Raw genomic sequence first — 14,621 nt, forward strand, 5'->3', positions numbered from 1 at the left:
ATCAGAAAGCCAGTTAACAGTATTTTCTAATGCAACATTCTAAATTTTGATTATTCTCAACGCAACTCATATGAAAAAAATATATTTAGATCATGATCTTGTAGTACAGTGTCTGCCTTAGGAGACTTTGCTCTGTAGAAAACCTGGGGCTGCAGTTCAGGTCTGAACTAATGATATTTTGGCATCCTCAAAGAGCCCTCACATCTTCTGAGGGAACACCCTGTGCTATGCATTTTCCTCAGAAGGAAATCCTCACATCTCAAGTAGAAGGCCAGAAGAGCCGGCGTTACCCATCACAACATCAGGGCCCACTTCAACCTTCAGCTGGTAAACAGACATGGACTTCAGCGATGTGTGGGAAAGCTTCTGCTCTTGGTGATTTCGTGTGGCTCTGCTCTTCTCCACATGCCCCAGGACCAAAGTAGAACGACCCCTGTCACCCCTTGGGCACAACCAGAGCAGGCCCCAGCTACACCAGGTGCGTGGCGTTCACCTCTCAGCCTTCCCCTTGTGGGCAGGGGTTTCTATGCACTGCTCCAATCTATCTGGATGAGCACCGGACAGAGCCCTTGTCACAGGCTCCAGAGCATTTATGTTAAGCAGGTTTTGGGTAGGTGCCATGCACAGATGGGTTCAAAACATTTCAGCTGTTCTCTTGTTGTTTGCAGCAACAAAAGGATGCAGTAATTTCACTGAACCCTGCTGATGCTGTAGAAAATGTTTCTCTCCTTTTAGCTGCCTTAGCCTTTTTTCTTCTTCTTCTTTTTTTTTTTTTTGTTTGTTTTTAATGCAGCGTTATTCAAACAGGTTGGCTACCGACAACTGAGATCATGATGGCGAAGACAGTTTAAAAAAATATCATGAATTAATTATTTTCTGCCATGCCTGGCTGTATCACTTATCAGGCCTTCAATGAGAGCCCTGGCCCAGCTCTCTTACCATGTGCACACTAATGGTTTGCTCCTCTATTATCCTTTTGATCAGACACAGGTGGACAACAAGGCCTCCTCCTTGTCTGTTGAAAAAGGTGCACACTGTTGTCAGGGTGATTATATCTAATTACATCCTGGTTAATTATCAAACATGAATAATTATAGCAGAGCCATTCTCCTCCAGAGATAGGTGCATCTTCCAGATGTCGCCCTGCGGTCTCCACAGGGCAATTTCCCGAGACCTTTTTATCAGGGAGCTCCTGCTGCTGGGGATCCACTGGGACGCACTGGGGAATGGGCAGCCTCACAGCCTGCACTGGCCCTCCCAGGCCCTGCAGCTGGCCAGGCTGGGGCACTTTCTGTTGTACATGCCAGTGTTACGGGGTCTTTGTGTTTCCTTCACTTGAGTCACCACTGTGCTTATTTATGCCAAACCCTCTTTTTCTTACATTCCATCTCTTTCCTCTTGTTCTTTCACTTGATCCTTACCTCCCAGAAGCCAGGTCTCTTTGAGCAATCTCTCTGACACTTAAATACAGCCTTTCATGCCATAGTTCACTAGGTTTGAAAAGGCAGCAGATTTCTGCAGCACATATCCTCCTTGACCTTTGTCTAAAAAAATGAAATGCTCACATGTCCTTATTGATCCTCCTTCACCTCCCAGAAAATGCTTTTTAAAAGTTCTTCTCAACTTCCACACTGACTTTTAGTCATTCTTGGTGCTCACTGCAGAAGCTCATGAACCTTTGGGGCAGCCCTATTTTCAAAGAGGCAGAGGGAGACCATTAGCCCAGGAGCTATCAGGAAACAGAGCTGAGGGTCACCCAGGCACTGATTGACTTTTGTGAGCACCAGAGATTTCGGAAGGAGACAGAAGAAACCCAAACCGGAAAGATATGGGGTGATCCACCCTCTGTAACATATCAGCTTTAAAACTTAAAACCTGACCTCTAATATTATATGAATAAGGCTTTGCTACCCTTATTTAAATCTCTACTAAATTTCATTAATGTAATTCTGTTTATTCTTGTTACACAGTACAAATGTCAAGCCCCACACTGACTCTTAGTACATTCTCAGGCTCAAACAGTAAACCTACATGAGCCTTTCAGTTTAGATCTGAGCTGTGCTTTTGAAGCACTTCTGCCCACAGTCCCCATGTGCTACAGTTCAGCTCTTGGTGTGGAATTTTGCTGCTGATGGGATCAGAGTAGGTCCAGCCCAGCCTCTGGACTCGTGTAGTGTGGATAGAGGGTCCTCAGCTCCAGCCATTTGCTCTGTGAGCCTGCTCCTGCTGTGCCATGCTATTTGCAGCTACATGCTAAGGAACCAATGTCTGGTGGCAGCAAGGCCAATGATATGTGTGCTAAGTGCTTCCTTTTTCTCATCAGCTCTGAAATAGCTACTTTTTCACGTTAGTTACTCCACTTTCACCCTGAATTGTAACACCAGTCAAATAGGCTTTCTATTTGCTATCTTTATATCACAACAAATATTCAAATATTCATACCTTATTAACACATTTTTGCCATTTTTAAAGGTAAATTGTCTGGTCTTGTCAGTCTCTTCTCACATGGGACATTTAACATATTCTTTTCCATTCCTGTCACCTCTCTCAGAACTCTGTCTTGCTTTAGTGCCATCTTCTTGTAAAAATTGGGAGTATTGGGTGACCGGTTCTGTGTATGTTATTCCAAATGCGAATGCATCATTGACTTACATTATTAATTGCTTGTGTTTCATGCATTATTCTCTATCCTATTCCTTGTGCAGTCTAACACCTTGCCTGACCAATAAATTAGAGCTGTGCTCTACATCCAAATGATCATTGAGCCATCCACAGTGAAACTCAGCTGCCTTTCCCAAGCCCCCACATGTAATTGAGAGCCTTGTGAGCCATACGAGCACATCCAATTTTTCTCTCCTTCAGCGTGCAACACTTTGTCTGAGCAGAGCTGAACTTTGTGTGACACCGTGTCACCCATTCATCTAGTTGGATTAGGTGCCTCTGAAGTTTCTCACAGCCTTTTCAGAATGTGACTAATTCTATATCCCTGTGGGTGTGGTGGGTTCACAGCCACCTTTTCCATATCTCAACTGAATATCCTGAGCAACCCATGAGGTAGGATGAAATTTTAAATAACCCAAAAGCAAATTTTTGCCATGATGAGCTATAGACATTTAAACTCATCTTTTGTTTCCTATCTCAGAGTTGATAAGAGCATTTCAATGAGCAGATGTTATGGTGGGTCTATTATTTTTGTGCTCCTCTCTCAGGAACCAGGGCCTTCCAACACATACGGGTGCCAACAGAGATAAAAAGAGTACATTAAGGATAGCAAGAGGTGGAATTTTTCTCTAAGGATGCTCCTAAATATTAAGGATGTCAGGTTCCTTGTGGTATCAACCAACAGCCTTATATCTCCTATGGGTAATTTCCCCCTATTCAACTGTAACTAAAACACCGCCATTTTCTTTTATTCTCCTGCTTATATTTGCCTGAGGTTTCAGGAGCTCTGCATATCTATCCCCGCCTTTACTTTTTCATTGTTATTGTTATGAGAGAATGATATGGTGTTGCCCAAGCGTGGCAGACCCGAACGTGGCAAGGAAGGGATAGACAGGAAAGGTGCCAAGCATGAATTAAGTCTGCATTCTGCCAGAACAATGCCGCATCGTACAGACGTGTCCCGGAGCACAGCACCCTAGTGATAATTTCACAGAATTAATTTTCCCAAAATGAAAAAAAAAAAAAAAAAAGCAACAACACAGAAAGGATGAGGCAAATTACCAACACTAATCAGTCTCTCTCTCCCTCTTTTCCCTTTCCCCTTGTATGATAATTATGATAATTAACAAGTTAACAAGCTTCTAGTAAAAACAGTTCCAGAATTTCAATGTATAATTAATATTTACATCTATAACAAGTTGTCATTTATGGTGCGTGTTGATTTTCTTTTTTTCAAAAGAAACAGTGCTTTATACTCGGAAAAGAGAAATCCTTTGAGAATGTGCACTAAAAAGGCATCCTAAATTCAGAAACCGTGCCCTTATTTGTTATTTATTTATGCAGGGATGTGCAAGTGTTTTAACATCTGGGTTTCTTACAAATGATGAATGCACATACGTAAACAAATGCAGTCGTCTTCTTTTTCTTCAGAGAAGAGGAGGCCACAACTCCACCACGATACTCAAAGCCAGAAAGCAGATGCATCCACAAAGCATTTCTGTTTCAGGTGGGTCCTAGCACACAAATCTTCTATCACTGTTTAGTGACCCGTAAAGCCAATTTGCAGAAATTACAGAACCTTAGTATGCAACACTCTGCTTCTTGTTGTTGCATGCTTTCTCCAAAGAAGCTGGATCTGCAGTTTTCCAGCTTCTGGGGTGTGCAGAGAAGGAGACAAGAACTTTACTGAAATAGGCTGAAATCCCTCCGAGCTCATGCAGGGTGGCAGCCATACTCAGACGTCACACTGATGACGAACAGGGGATGCATAGAGAAAAAACCGTCAACAGCCATTTCACTTTGAGTATAAGAGCATCACCCCTGGGCACCTAGAAAAAATGACTGCAATGATCACCGGGAAGCTGCAGCTTCTGCTTTGCAACCAAAAGATTTTATAGCTAAAAAAATAAGAGAGGTACCGTCTTGAGGGAAGATGCCAACCAAGAACCTCTTAACTCATCTGTATGCCATGGCTCTCATCTCATCCCACGGCAAATGCTGGACCTCAGACATGCAACACCAAGGTGCTTCAAAAGAATAACAACAGGAGTCAGGGCTGTGATTCATGAGGCATCAAGAAAGTTTAAGTGTCAAAGAAATGGGAGATATGGCCAAGAAGAATTCTGGGAAGACTTTCTGTACTTATTCATTACTATTTCACAGAATCATGGAATCATAAAAAGGTCTGGCTTGAAAAGGACCTCAAAGATCATCTGGTTTCAACCCGCCTGCTGTGGACAGGGTTGCCAACCACCAGACCAGACCCAGCATGTTCATTGGCTAGTTGGTTTTCAGATTTTGTCTTCTATGTATGTGCAATAACTAAATTACCAAGGGAAGAATAGGTGTTGGAGAGAAAGACTTGTTCTGACAGCTGTACCCCAGAGAGGGATGCTGCTGTGGTAAGGTGGGTGCCAACTCATCCTCAAGCTCCCTCCAGTGGAGTCCACTGCCCATGCTGCTGGGGGTCTTCTTGGCGTAAGTGTTGGCAATGGGGAATGGGGGGGGGGGGGGAAGGAAAAAATATGTATCTGGAAAACGTAGGGTGGGTTTTTTTTGTGTCTTTCTAGGACACAGGTGTTCAAAGAAAGAAAAGGTTCTGTAAATATCCACAGCCTAAGAGGAACTTACAGAAGTAGCCAGCTTCAGACAGGAATCATCTCTTGGTATTTAAGTTGGGACCAAGGACAGATTTCAATAAAAGGGATGTTGGACTTGAATTTTGGCTTTCACTGCTTTGCTAGATTATATTAAGCATGCAGTCCAGCTATACAGCCGAGTCCACAGAACCTGAACTAATTAGAATAATTCATTAAATTGGCTGTTCACGTCTCACCTGTGGAGGTGTGTATTAGCCTTCATCTGCACCAAGTCATCAACTTGTACAATATTTCACGGGTAAAAAAGAATGAGTCATGAACTTGTGCTTCTTCCGAACTGTTACTCAGAATGATCCCTGGCAAATGTTGATAGTAACGTCATCCTTTCCTTGTTTCACAGGCCATGGAAACTTTGAATAAATTCTGTGTAAAGAACAGAGATAATGGATTACATCTACTTTGGTTGAATACTCGCACAATATTAATTCAATGTTCATGTAAAGTCATAACAGAAATAGGCCTTGTGTACCAACCCAGGTGACTCTCTTTAAGCTCTGCCCCCTGGAGTCATGTAAAGGCTGAAAGGAAGTCCTTTACCATGATGAAATGTAAAAAAGTATTTCACAGAGGATACCCAACAGCTGTTGAACCACACATTTGATTAATAAGGGCAAAATAATGGCATAGGAGATTTTCTTCCACAAAGCATTTCACCTGGCACCATATGGCATTTCAATTAAAAAAACTAGGACACTACAAGATCAAAGCTCTCAGATTAAATTTTTTAAAAATTAACTAATAATTCTCCAAGTGCAACAGGAAATGGTAAATCTTTATCACAAACGTGAATTTCCAGTAAACGGGTGTGACCTTTATATGTAGAATATATATTAGATGTAATTTTAACAGTGGGGAGAAAGGGTCTATAATATTATGAACGGCACAGAATGGCACTTCTACTTGTCTGTGTGGAACTCAGGAATTAAGGAATTAAACTGGATAGTTCAGATGCTTCTTATAAGCCACAAAATACTGTGCTGCACTGGCACCCCGCTTTGCAAAAACTGAAACTTTCCTTTACAGGAGTGCCAGTCACTTATTAATGGTGCACTGATCAACAGTGGGAACATTTAGAGGCTAAGATATCAGTTCAGTGGGGTACAGCTATACAGCAGCAAAACAAACAAACAAAAAAGCCCTTGCTGTTGTATAGAGAGACATGCAAAATACTGACTTAGAGAGCTAAATAACAAGCTTCAAATTAAAAAAAAGAGGAAATGCAGACAGACTTTCTTGCAGGAATTTCCCTTGAATAAGGGAACCCTCTAAGGACAAGGAGGAGAAGTCTACCTCTGCATGATTCTAGTGGAAAACTGCCAAATGGAGAGAGAATTCAAAGAATTTAGAGGGTTTCACCTATTTTCTACTCTTCGGAAGGATGAAAAATTAAAATAGGTACATAGGTATATAAATGTGTTTGTTATTTCTTCAGATCCTCATTTCTTGTGTTTTGCTCAGCAGTCTGTGTGTCTACTCTTACTGGGTCTGTGTGCAGCTCCAGAGTGTCCCTGAGGATGCAACTGTGGACAGGTCCTGCAAAAGTGGGAGAGGGAACTGGAAGAGAAGTGGGAAGAAAGGATAGCAAGCAAGTCCATACCCACCACCAGCGCTCCACTCACCACAAAAAGTAAGGAGGGACGTAGTTCTCACTTCACCCACATGAGAAAGTGAAGCTCCTCTCACTTGCACGCTCCTTCTCTTTTTTTTTCCTAACGCAATCAGAGACTTCACCCATCAGCCAGTTGTCCTGGATGTAAGTTTCCTTAAATCAGAACTAGATAATCTTCCTGATTCTGGGAGCCCTTTGGCAGAGGAAGCCCTGGGCATACAGCCAAGATGGTGAAGCTGAGAGCTGCTCACTAACAGAAGTCTGGCTAAAGACATGACCCCCTTTTTTTGTAGTAGAAATCCTGTTTTCCCAGCAGCTGTTTGTAAGGAACCCTGTAATGAAATATGTATTCTTGCACAGCAATGCCACTGTATTTTATTTTATTTCCAAAAAGGCTCTGAATTTATGAGTACCAAGATCTGAGCCTCGTCAGGAACTTGGACTTTACCCTCCAAAGCCTGAATCACATAGAATCACTGAATGGCCCAGGTTGGAAGGGACCTCAAGAATCATGAATCTCCAAACCTCCCCGCCACATGCAGGGCCACCAACCTCCACATTTAATACTGCCTGCTACCCTCAGCCTTAGATGTCCCTGATGTGTAGGCACCGGCTGAAACCATTTCTCCAAATCCGTTCCCTTTTTGCATGCTCTGAGCTTATGCATGGCACTTGGCCACCTGCAGAAAACCCCACACATAGCAGGTGAGCTAGAAAGGGAGTGTGGGGATGTGCCAAGGGCACAGCCGCTGGGCCCCACGCTTGGCAGCCTTTCCCCACACACAGACACAGTCCCACTGCTGCTGCCTTCCACCCCGCCACAGGGTTTGCCTTTTGCCTTCTCTCTGCAAGGACCCATCGCAGTGCCTTCCAACAGCACATTCACACCAGGGAATGGCTTTTCCTTTAGCTGGGACGTGCCAGCATTTGAGTGAATGGAAAATCTGATTTATTTTTTCTCCCAGTAGGTAAGAACGCTTCTGTGCAGAATAACAGAAGAGATCCTCCACCACCCCCTCCTTGCTGTCTATTTGTTTTCTCTCAGTTAAGTCTGTGAGGAAATCCTCTTGGTAAAGCCAGTTAATAAGATTAGATAAATGTCTTTGAAACCAAAATGCTGATATAAAAATCAGAACAACAGAGCACCAGCTGGCTTTTCTTTTGCTCATTCAGATGCAGCTGGAACACCGCAGTCAGTAACGTGCAAACTGGGAGTGATAATCAATAAGCGGTGAAACAAGAGCAAGATGCCTTCAGAGGAATTTTCTCTGGGTGGGAAAGATGGATTAACCCTAATTCTCAAGGCAGCTGAACAAAAACATTTGCCTAAATTCAGACATAATTTAAATACTGATCTGGGGAAACGTGACAGCCTGAAATAGCAGTGAAACAAGATCCTCCGCTCACAGCCAATGAAGTTGTTTAATGTTGGCGCTGGTCTTTTTTTTTAATGTAAGGTAGCTGCTGCACCATACAATAAGGAACACCTATTAACGATGTATAATGATTAAAGGCTGTTTAATCACACACCAGGTGAGAGAATGATGGTGCTGATGATTACGGCTCTGTGCACACAGAGGCACGCAGTTCTGGGCAGCTTAGCCAGCAGGGTGCTGTGTACACAGCAGGCTAAAGACAGAAACATTAACTAAATCACAAGATTCAGATCATTTATCTTATCGTCGCATGGGGAAAGAGTTTATCTTTCAAGCAGGCGCACCTGCTCTCCTTGTAAAACTTTACTCACACCATTACTGAGTGTGTTATTGTTTCTTGTTCAAACATGCCGCTGCAGGAGCGGGGTGATGCCAAGGGTGGGTGTCCCAGGCCCCACAGCTGCACATCCTCTCTGCCACCTTCCCCGTGCGGGCACCGCTGTGTGCAGCAGGAACACGGCCCGCTGCCCCCAGCAGCAGGAAGGGTGATGGGCTGGGGCCCACCATGCTTCAGAGGGTTTTGCAAAAGCAGCGCCAGCTTCTGGCCAGCAGCTTTATTATCTGCCTGATAATAAAATAATAAAACCTGCCTGGGAATAAAATGTTAGAACGTTGTGGGATGTCTTCGTGTAGCAAGCTGGGTTGAAAATCTCAAGTGATGCAGATTTTGGAAGAAACCTGGAGTTCCGTGAAATATCAAGCCTCTGATCAAGAGGAGAATGCTATGAGGACAGCATCAAACTCGTGTGGATGAGCAATCACATCAAAAGAATATCAAATTAAGGACGCAGGGATGGGCCTCTGAAAAAGCCTTTTTCAGGGTGAGAAAATTTGCTATCAAAGTCAAAACTATTCCACTTTATCTGATATAGACCTTCTTCAAGAGGACAAATCAATATAAAGTAATCCAGGCATTTAAATGTAGTGGAAGCCTAAGAAAGTGAGGGTCTCCTGAAGCTGCAGCTGTCACAGAAGTCTAATCTAGATGCAGACTTCTCCTCCAGGCCTTGTGAACGAAGGTGATGTACAAGTACGGGTTGCTAACAGGAGGAAAGCTGCAGAGATTGAAGTCACCATGTCCTAAGGAGCTGTGAAATACAGAAGGAACTGAGGAGCAATCTGTTTAACAAGTATTTCAAGTGAGGAAGGAGCAAGGGAAATCTAATCTAATCTATCCCTGGAGGCATTCAAGGCCAGGCTGGATGTGTCTCTGGGCAGCCTGGTCTAGCGGTTGGCTACCCTGCACATAGCAGGGGGTTGAAACTCGATCATTGTGGTCCTTTTCAACCTAGGCCATCCTATAATTCTATGATTCTATGATTCTAATGCCAGCACATGGCACTGTTCCAGAGAGAAAAAAATAAAAAGGGAGGGGGACAAGCCCAGCATGCTTACTTAAGGCAGATCAAGGGGAAGAAGATCTTTATTTATTAGGTGATGATAGAATGGCCATGACTCATCAACAGGAGATGTTGCAAAGGCAGATGTGGGCCTATGTTGCAGCACATTAAGTAAAACCAGCACAGACGGGGAGAAATTTCTGTTGTTGGGCTAAATGGTGGTGCCTCTTCCCTGCAAGGTTGGGAGGGCTGTGCAGGACTGGTCCCACCGATGAAAAACCGAAACCAGAACAGGTGTGAGGAAAGGCTACTGGGTATATCCAGGAAATAACGAACACATTTTATGAGCGGACACTAAAAAAACTGGTCTTGTTTAGCCTAGCAATATGAAAACTGAGAAAGGATATTGTTCCTTATTATAAACACATCCAAGTGATGTGTAAACATTGACAGGGAGAAGAGCTACCTAACTAGGGGACAATACTGGCACCAGGACAAATGAATATGAATGGGCCATGAAAAAAACTGGGTACTAGAAGAGGGTTTCCACGCAACCTGAGCAAGGTTCTGGTACAGAAGTATGTCAAAGAGAAGAGTAGGAGAGATGAATTATTTCTGGTATTTGATAGAGATGAAAAGGACGGAGCACAATCTGCTTGGCTGCGACAGCAGCACACGGCACCTACAAGGCCCCTTCCAGTCCCATTCTTGATGTTTCTAAACACTTCTTACTAATTGGAGGGGAAACTACATATACAAAGGTCGAACTCAGGATCTTTGGAAAATTTGGATAAAAACACCTGAATAAATAGAACTCATATTAGGCCCGTCTGTAAAAGTCAAAAGGAAACAATAGCTTCCTCTTGATTGCTAACAGCTGCAGTACCGGCCATACAGTGAGGGTGTTGGCAAGCAAATCCCCACTGTCACAGCCCCACCGATAGACACAGACAGCCTTCCCGCTCTCACACCCACTTCCTATGGGCCTGTAGGAGCCCCAGCCACGGAGAATCATGCAGCAGACAGGGATGCAGGGCTCCTTCCATCACGTGTCTGCATCTTGCTTGCGTGTCAATACCAATAACTTATCAAAATATCCCAAGTGCAGCTTTGCCGCAGTCGATATTAAGTATATTTCCATGAAATGCACATACATGTGCAAAGTGGTGGCTCACTCCTGCTCTGTACACAGCATCATTCAACACAGCTGAGTCATCCAGCTCAGTTCAGATGATTTACAACATCAGACATGGCCATGATGCAAGTAGCAAACAAAATGGAATTTCAATGCTTCCATCCTTCTCCTGAGATCAGTAATATGTCTTTCTTCAACACATTAACCAGTTTAAAGTAAGCGCTACAACAATCTTTATTGGGCACTATTTTGTATTATCTGGTTCAGTCAAGTGAAAAAAATGACAAGGAACCCTCCTGGTTTATGCATATTATACATATGCAAATGCACAAGAGAGACTTCAGCTGAAACTAAAAGAATAAGAAGAGGAAGAAGTATTACAAGTCAGGTTAAATTGGCCAGTATTTTGAGCATGAATAACACATTGTAAATAAACAAACAAAAATGGTGTGTGGCAAAGCTTTAAAGCTCACAGTGTGACTCGTCATGTCAAGCAACTACTGATTAACCCGAACAGAAATTACAGCAAACGGGCAGATAATTGTGCAGCAGCTCTGTCTGTCCAGGATGTGGAGCGCAGGTGCTGGGCCACATCTGCCCCCAAGGACGGCATGGAGACCATTACTCTCACCCAGAAAACACCTTGTCTCCCTTTTACAGCAGCAGACTTGGGAGCACAGAGAAACGCTATCAATTTGATGGCTATCAGTTCTGTAATCATCCCACAGCCATCTCCCCAGAGATGAATTTAGTATCGGATGCATTTTTCAACCAAATAAATAATCTGGACTTCAGCGTTAATACACCATTAAAATGACACCATCGTGCGACATGCAGTGCTATAAATTAGACCACAAACCTAGCGGGCCAGACAGGAACAGCCATTACTCTCTCCCTGCTCCACTTTCCCCATCTCTGCCTATCCTCCCTAAGAACAATATTTTTAAAGAAAGCAGAAAAATTGCTTGCTTGTAACAACTGCTGTCACTCGGAGGTCGGCACTCTTTCTCTGCTGCTGCAGGGCCCTGGATACAAAGGAACAAGCACGGGGAGGGCTGGCTTGTGAGACATTTTCAGCCCAGAGAGCTGTGTTTTTTTAAGAGGTGAGCTGGGTTTGCTTTATCTTCCCACTTGCCTTTCCCTCACCTCATCCTGCCGTGCCCCCTCCCTTCGGTGCTATATAAACCAAAGGGCAGGGCATCCAGCTGCTTCCACAGCAGAACAATGTTTGGGCAGAGTCCATGTTGACACAAGTGCATTATATCCTGAAGGGTCAACTGCAGCTTTATTTTTTATTTTTTTATTTTATTTTATTTTTGGTTGCTTTTTCTTTACCAACTGTGTAGTATTAACCTTCTACTTCTGCACGGCTACCATTGGTCCAACATCTGTGAGCTCATCTAATTGTCACCTCCTATCGTTGTGCTACTCAGCCCATTTAAGAATATGACTGTTTTCCCATTAACGCAATTAGAAACCCACCCCTTCCTTAACTTTTTAATAAAAGTTACACCTAGCAGATGCGCTTGGGATCTGTTAGACAAACCCAACACCACCTTCTCCTGTCTGGGGCTTTTCTGAGTAAGGATCATCTCAACTAAAGATCAGACATGCTGCATACCAGCCCATGGTCCAAATGCTGGCCAGCACTACCTCAGTACCTTCCCCCTTGTGTAAGGGATAGATATGCAGTGGCAGCTGTATAGAAGCCCTCTCCACAGCACACCTACCCAAGACAGTCCCATGCTCCTTATGAATGGTAAACTTTACATGAGAGTGCCTCCAGCATGTTTGAGGATGTGTTCTTTCTATACCGTAAGTTTTTGTTTCCCCATGGAGATACATGTCTCAATCTAAATGGACTATCTGAAGGTGCTGGCATCTTCCTTCTCTAATGAGATCCGTACTAAAATCAGCATAAAGAACTTCAGCCTGTTCCCCATTCCTCTCCTTTGCTTCTAAATATTGACTGCACACCCATAGATCGGCATCCAAGCATTTTGGATATGAAAATCAAATTAAAAGTTGTGTTTTTGTTGTTGTTGTTGGTTGCTTCATTCTAAAGAAACTTCCTCTGTTCATTTTTCCGGGCAGCCTTTGTGTTTGCTCTTCCAAAACACAATGCTGTGGTATCTCGGAGTTTCTGAAGTGGCAGTGTAGGCACTGTACTCTTATGTTTCATTGAGTGCTCGTTCAAAACAGCTGTATGTTCTATATAAAACATGTTTACATAGTAAATGTACTTCCTGTAGACACAAAGAAACGTTAATGAATAACCATTCCTGCATTTCAAATTTTGCAGGGCTGTGGGAAGGATCAGTGCATGACAAAATAGTTAATGTTCACCCACTTTCTGGCACATGAAATCTGTTACTACAACTAATCCCTTATAGAGAAAGGAAAACATGGAAAACAAACTGGCACTGGCTGGTTCTACAATGCCTATTTTTTTTCTTTTCTTTCTTTCTTTCTTTTTTCTTTCTTTCTTTTTTTTTTTTTTTTTTTTTTTTTTTTTTCCTGAAGAGAAACTGTGAGATGCATATACATGGGAGGGGAACAGAGGAGGCATTCAGTGAAGAATGCCAGAAGGCATGGACTACTTTTGGTAGGCAAGGCAGTTGGTTTTAATTGTATATATTGTCTTAGATTCTCACCTACAGAAAAAAATGCCAGTTTGATCTCCCACGGCATTCACCACCCATATTTACATCCTTTTGTCTGGGGACCAGGGGAGGTAAACAACAGGTATTCTCCTTTAAGTCAGTGTCTATCTGAAAATCTATATGACTTAAAAAGACTTTTGAAATAACAGATCTCCATTCATCCTTAAAAATTTAGAAAATGCAAGAATCAAGTGGTTCAACTTAAAGCACGGCTCCTGAAAAGCCTCAAAAAGAAAACCAATTTCTTCCCTACAGTGAAGTTCTTTCTCAAACACAAAAACATTAAAAACTAAGTTTAGTGTACAGCCATGAAGTCCTCCATATCATTCCCTCTTCCTTGTGTAGTAAACTATTGAGTCAATTATGTTTCTTTATAAAGCAGTTTTATCTGAAACACACAACTCCTTCCCTCAAAATATGCAAGTTAGGTAGGTGCCAATTCACTTCAAGGGAAACCCAAAGAGCATGAGGCAAATCCTCCAAGGAATAAAAACTCTGCACAGAAGTAGATGGGGACAAGAACAGCTTATGCCAGGAATCTGCTCAGCATCCGCAGACTAATTTATGAAAAAAAGGTGATATGCCCTACAAGGACCAGCTGCGTAAATGTACTTATATATAAGGCAGAAATAAGCTTTGTTAGGGACGTTCCAACATTTCTACACAAGATTTCACAGCATAGAAAAAAATTGCTTCATGTGAATGAAAATCTTTTTTAACTGTTACCTCTCTGCACGGTCTGAAAGTGCTACTGTGGACATGGAATGCAAAGGCTGCCCAACAAGCAATGCTCTACTGTATCTTCTTCACAGGGTGATGTACACATTGTACAGCTCAGTTTTAACAGACTGAAAAATCATTACCATGGCAGTGAGGCTAAGTCCTCAGAGCAATTTTCTCAATAAACACATTCCTTGACAATTATTTTGTACAAAATGTATCCTGAAATAAGATTTTTTTTTCCATGACACCACAGCAATTAACAAAGGATGATCTGGAATCTTTTAGGAATACTATCTCACGTTCTGTAAGAAACAATTTATTAAATTATCTTTATTAACTCATTCTCTGAAAGAATGTGGAAGAAGGAGAAGAAGGCATGATGAAGTTCTGGCAA

At 42.7% G+C, this 14,621-nt stretch overlaps 1 long non-coding RNA gene across 1 annotated transcript; it reads right to left on the reverse strand.

Moving 5' to 3' along the window:
• Positions 1-1,938: 1,938 nt before the first annotated feature.
• On the reverse strand, positions 1,939-7,021 carry LOC121110376. Its single transcript, XR_006938806.1, has 2 exons — positions 6,941-7,021; positions 1,939-5,684 (listed from the first exon to the last, which is right to left on the reverse strand). It is a non-coding gene; the product is annotated as an uncharacterized LOC121110376 (long non-coding RNA).
• Between the last annotated feature and the right edge of the window lie 7,600 nt (positions 7,022-14,621).

The sequence above is a fragment of the Gallus gallus genome, chromosome 3 (assembly GCF_016699485.2).
Source record: "Gallus gallus isolate bGalGal1 chromosome 3, bGalGal1.mat.broiler.GRCg7b, whole genome shotgun sequence".
NCBI classification, from domain to species: domain Eukaryota; kingdom Metazoa; phylum Chordata; class Aves; order Galliformes; family Phasianidae; genus Gallus; species Gallus gallus.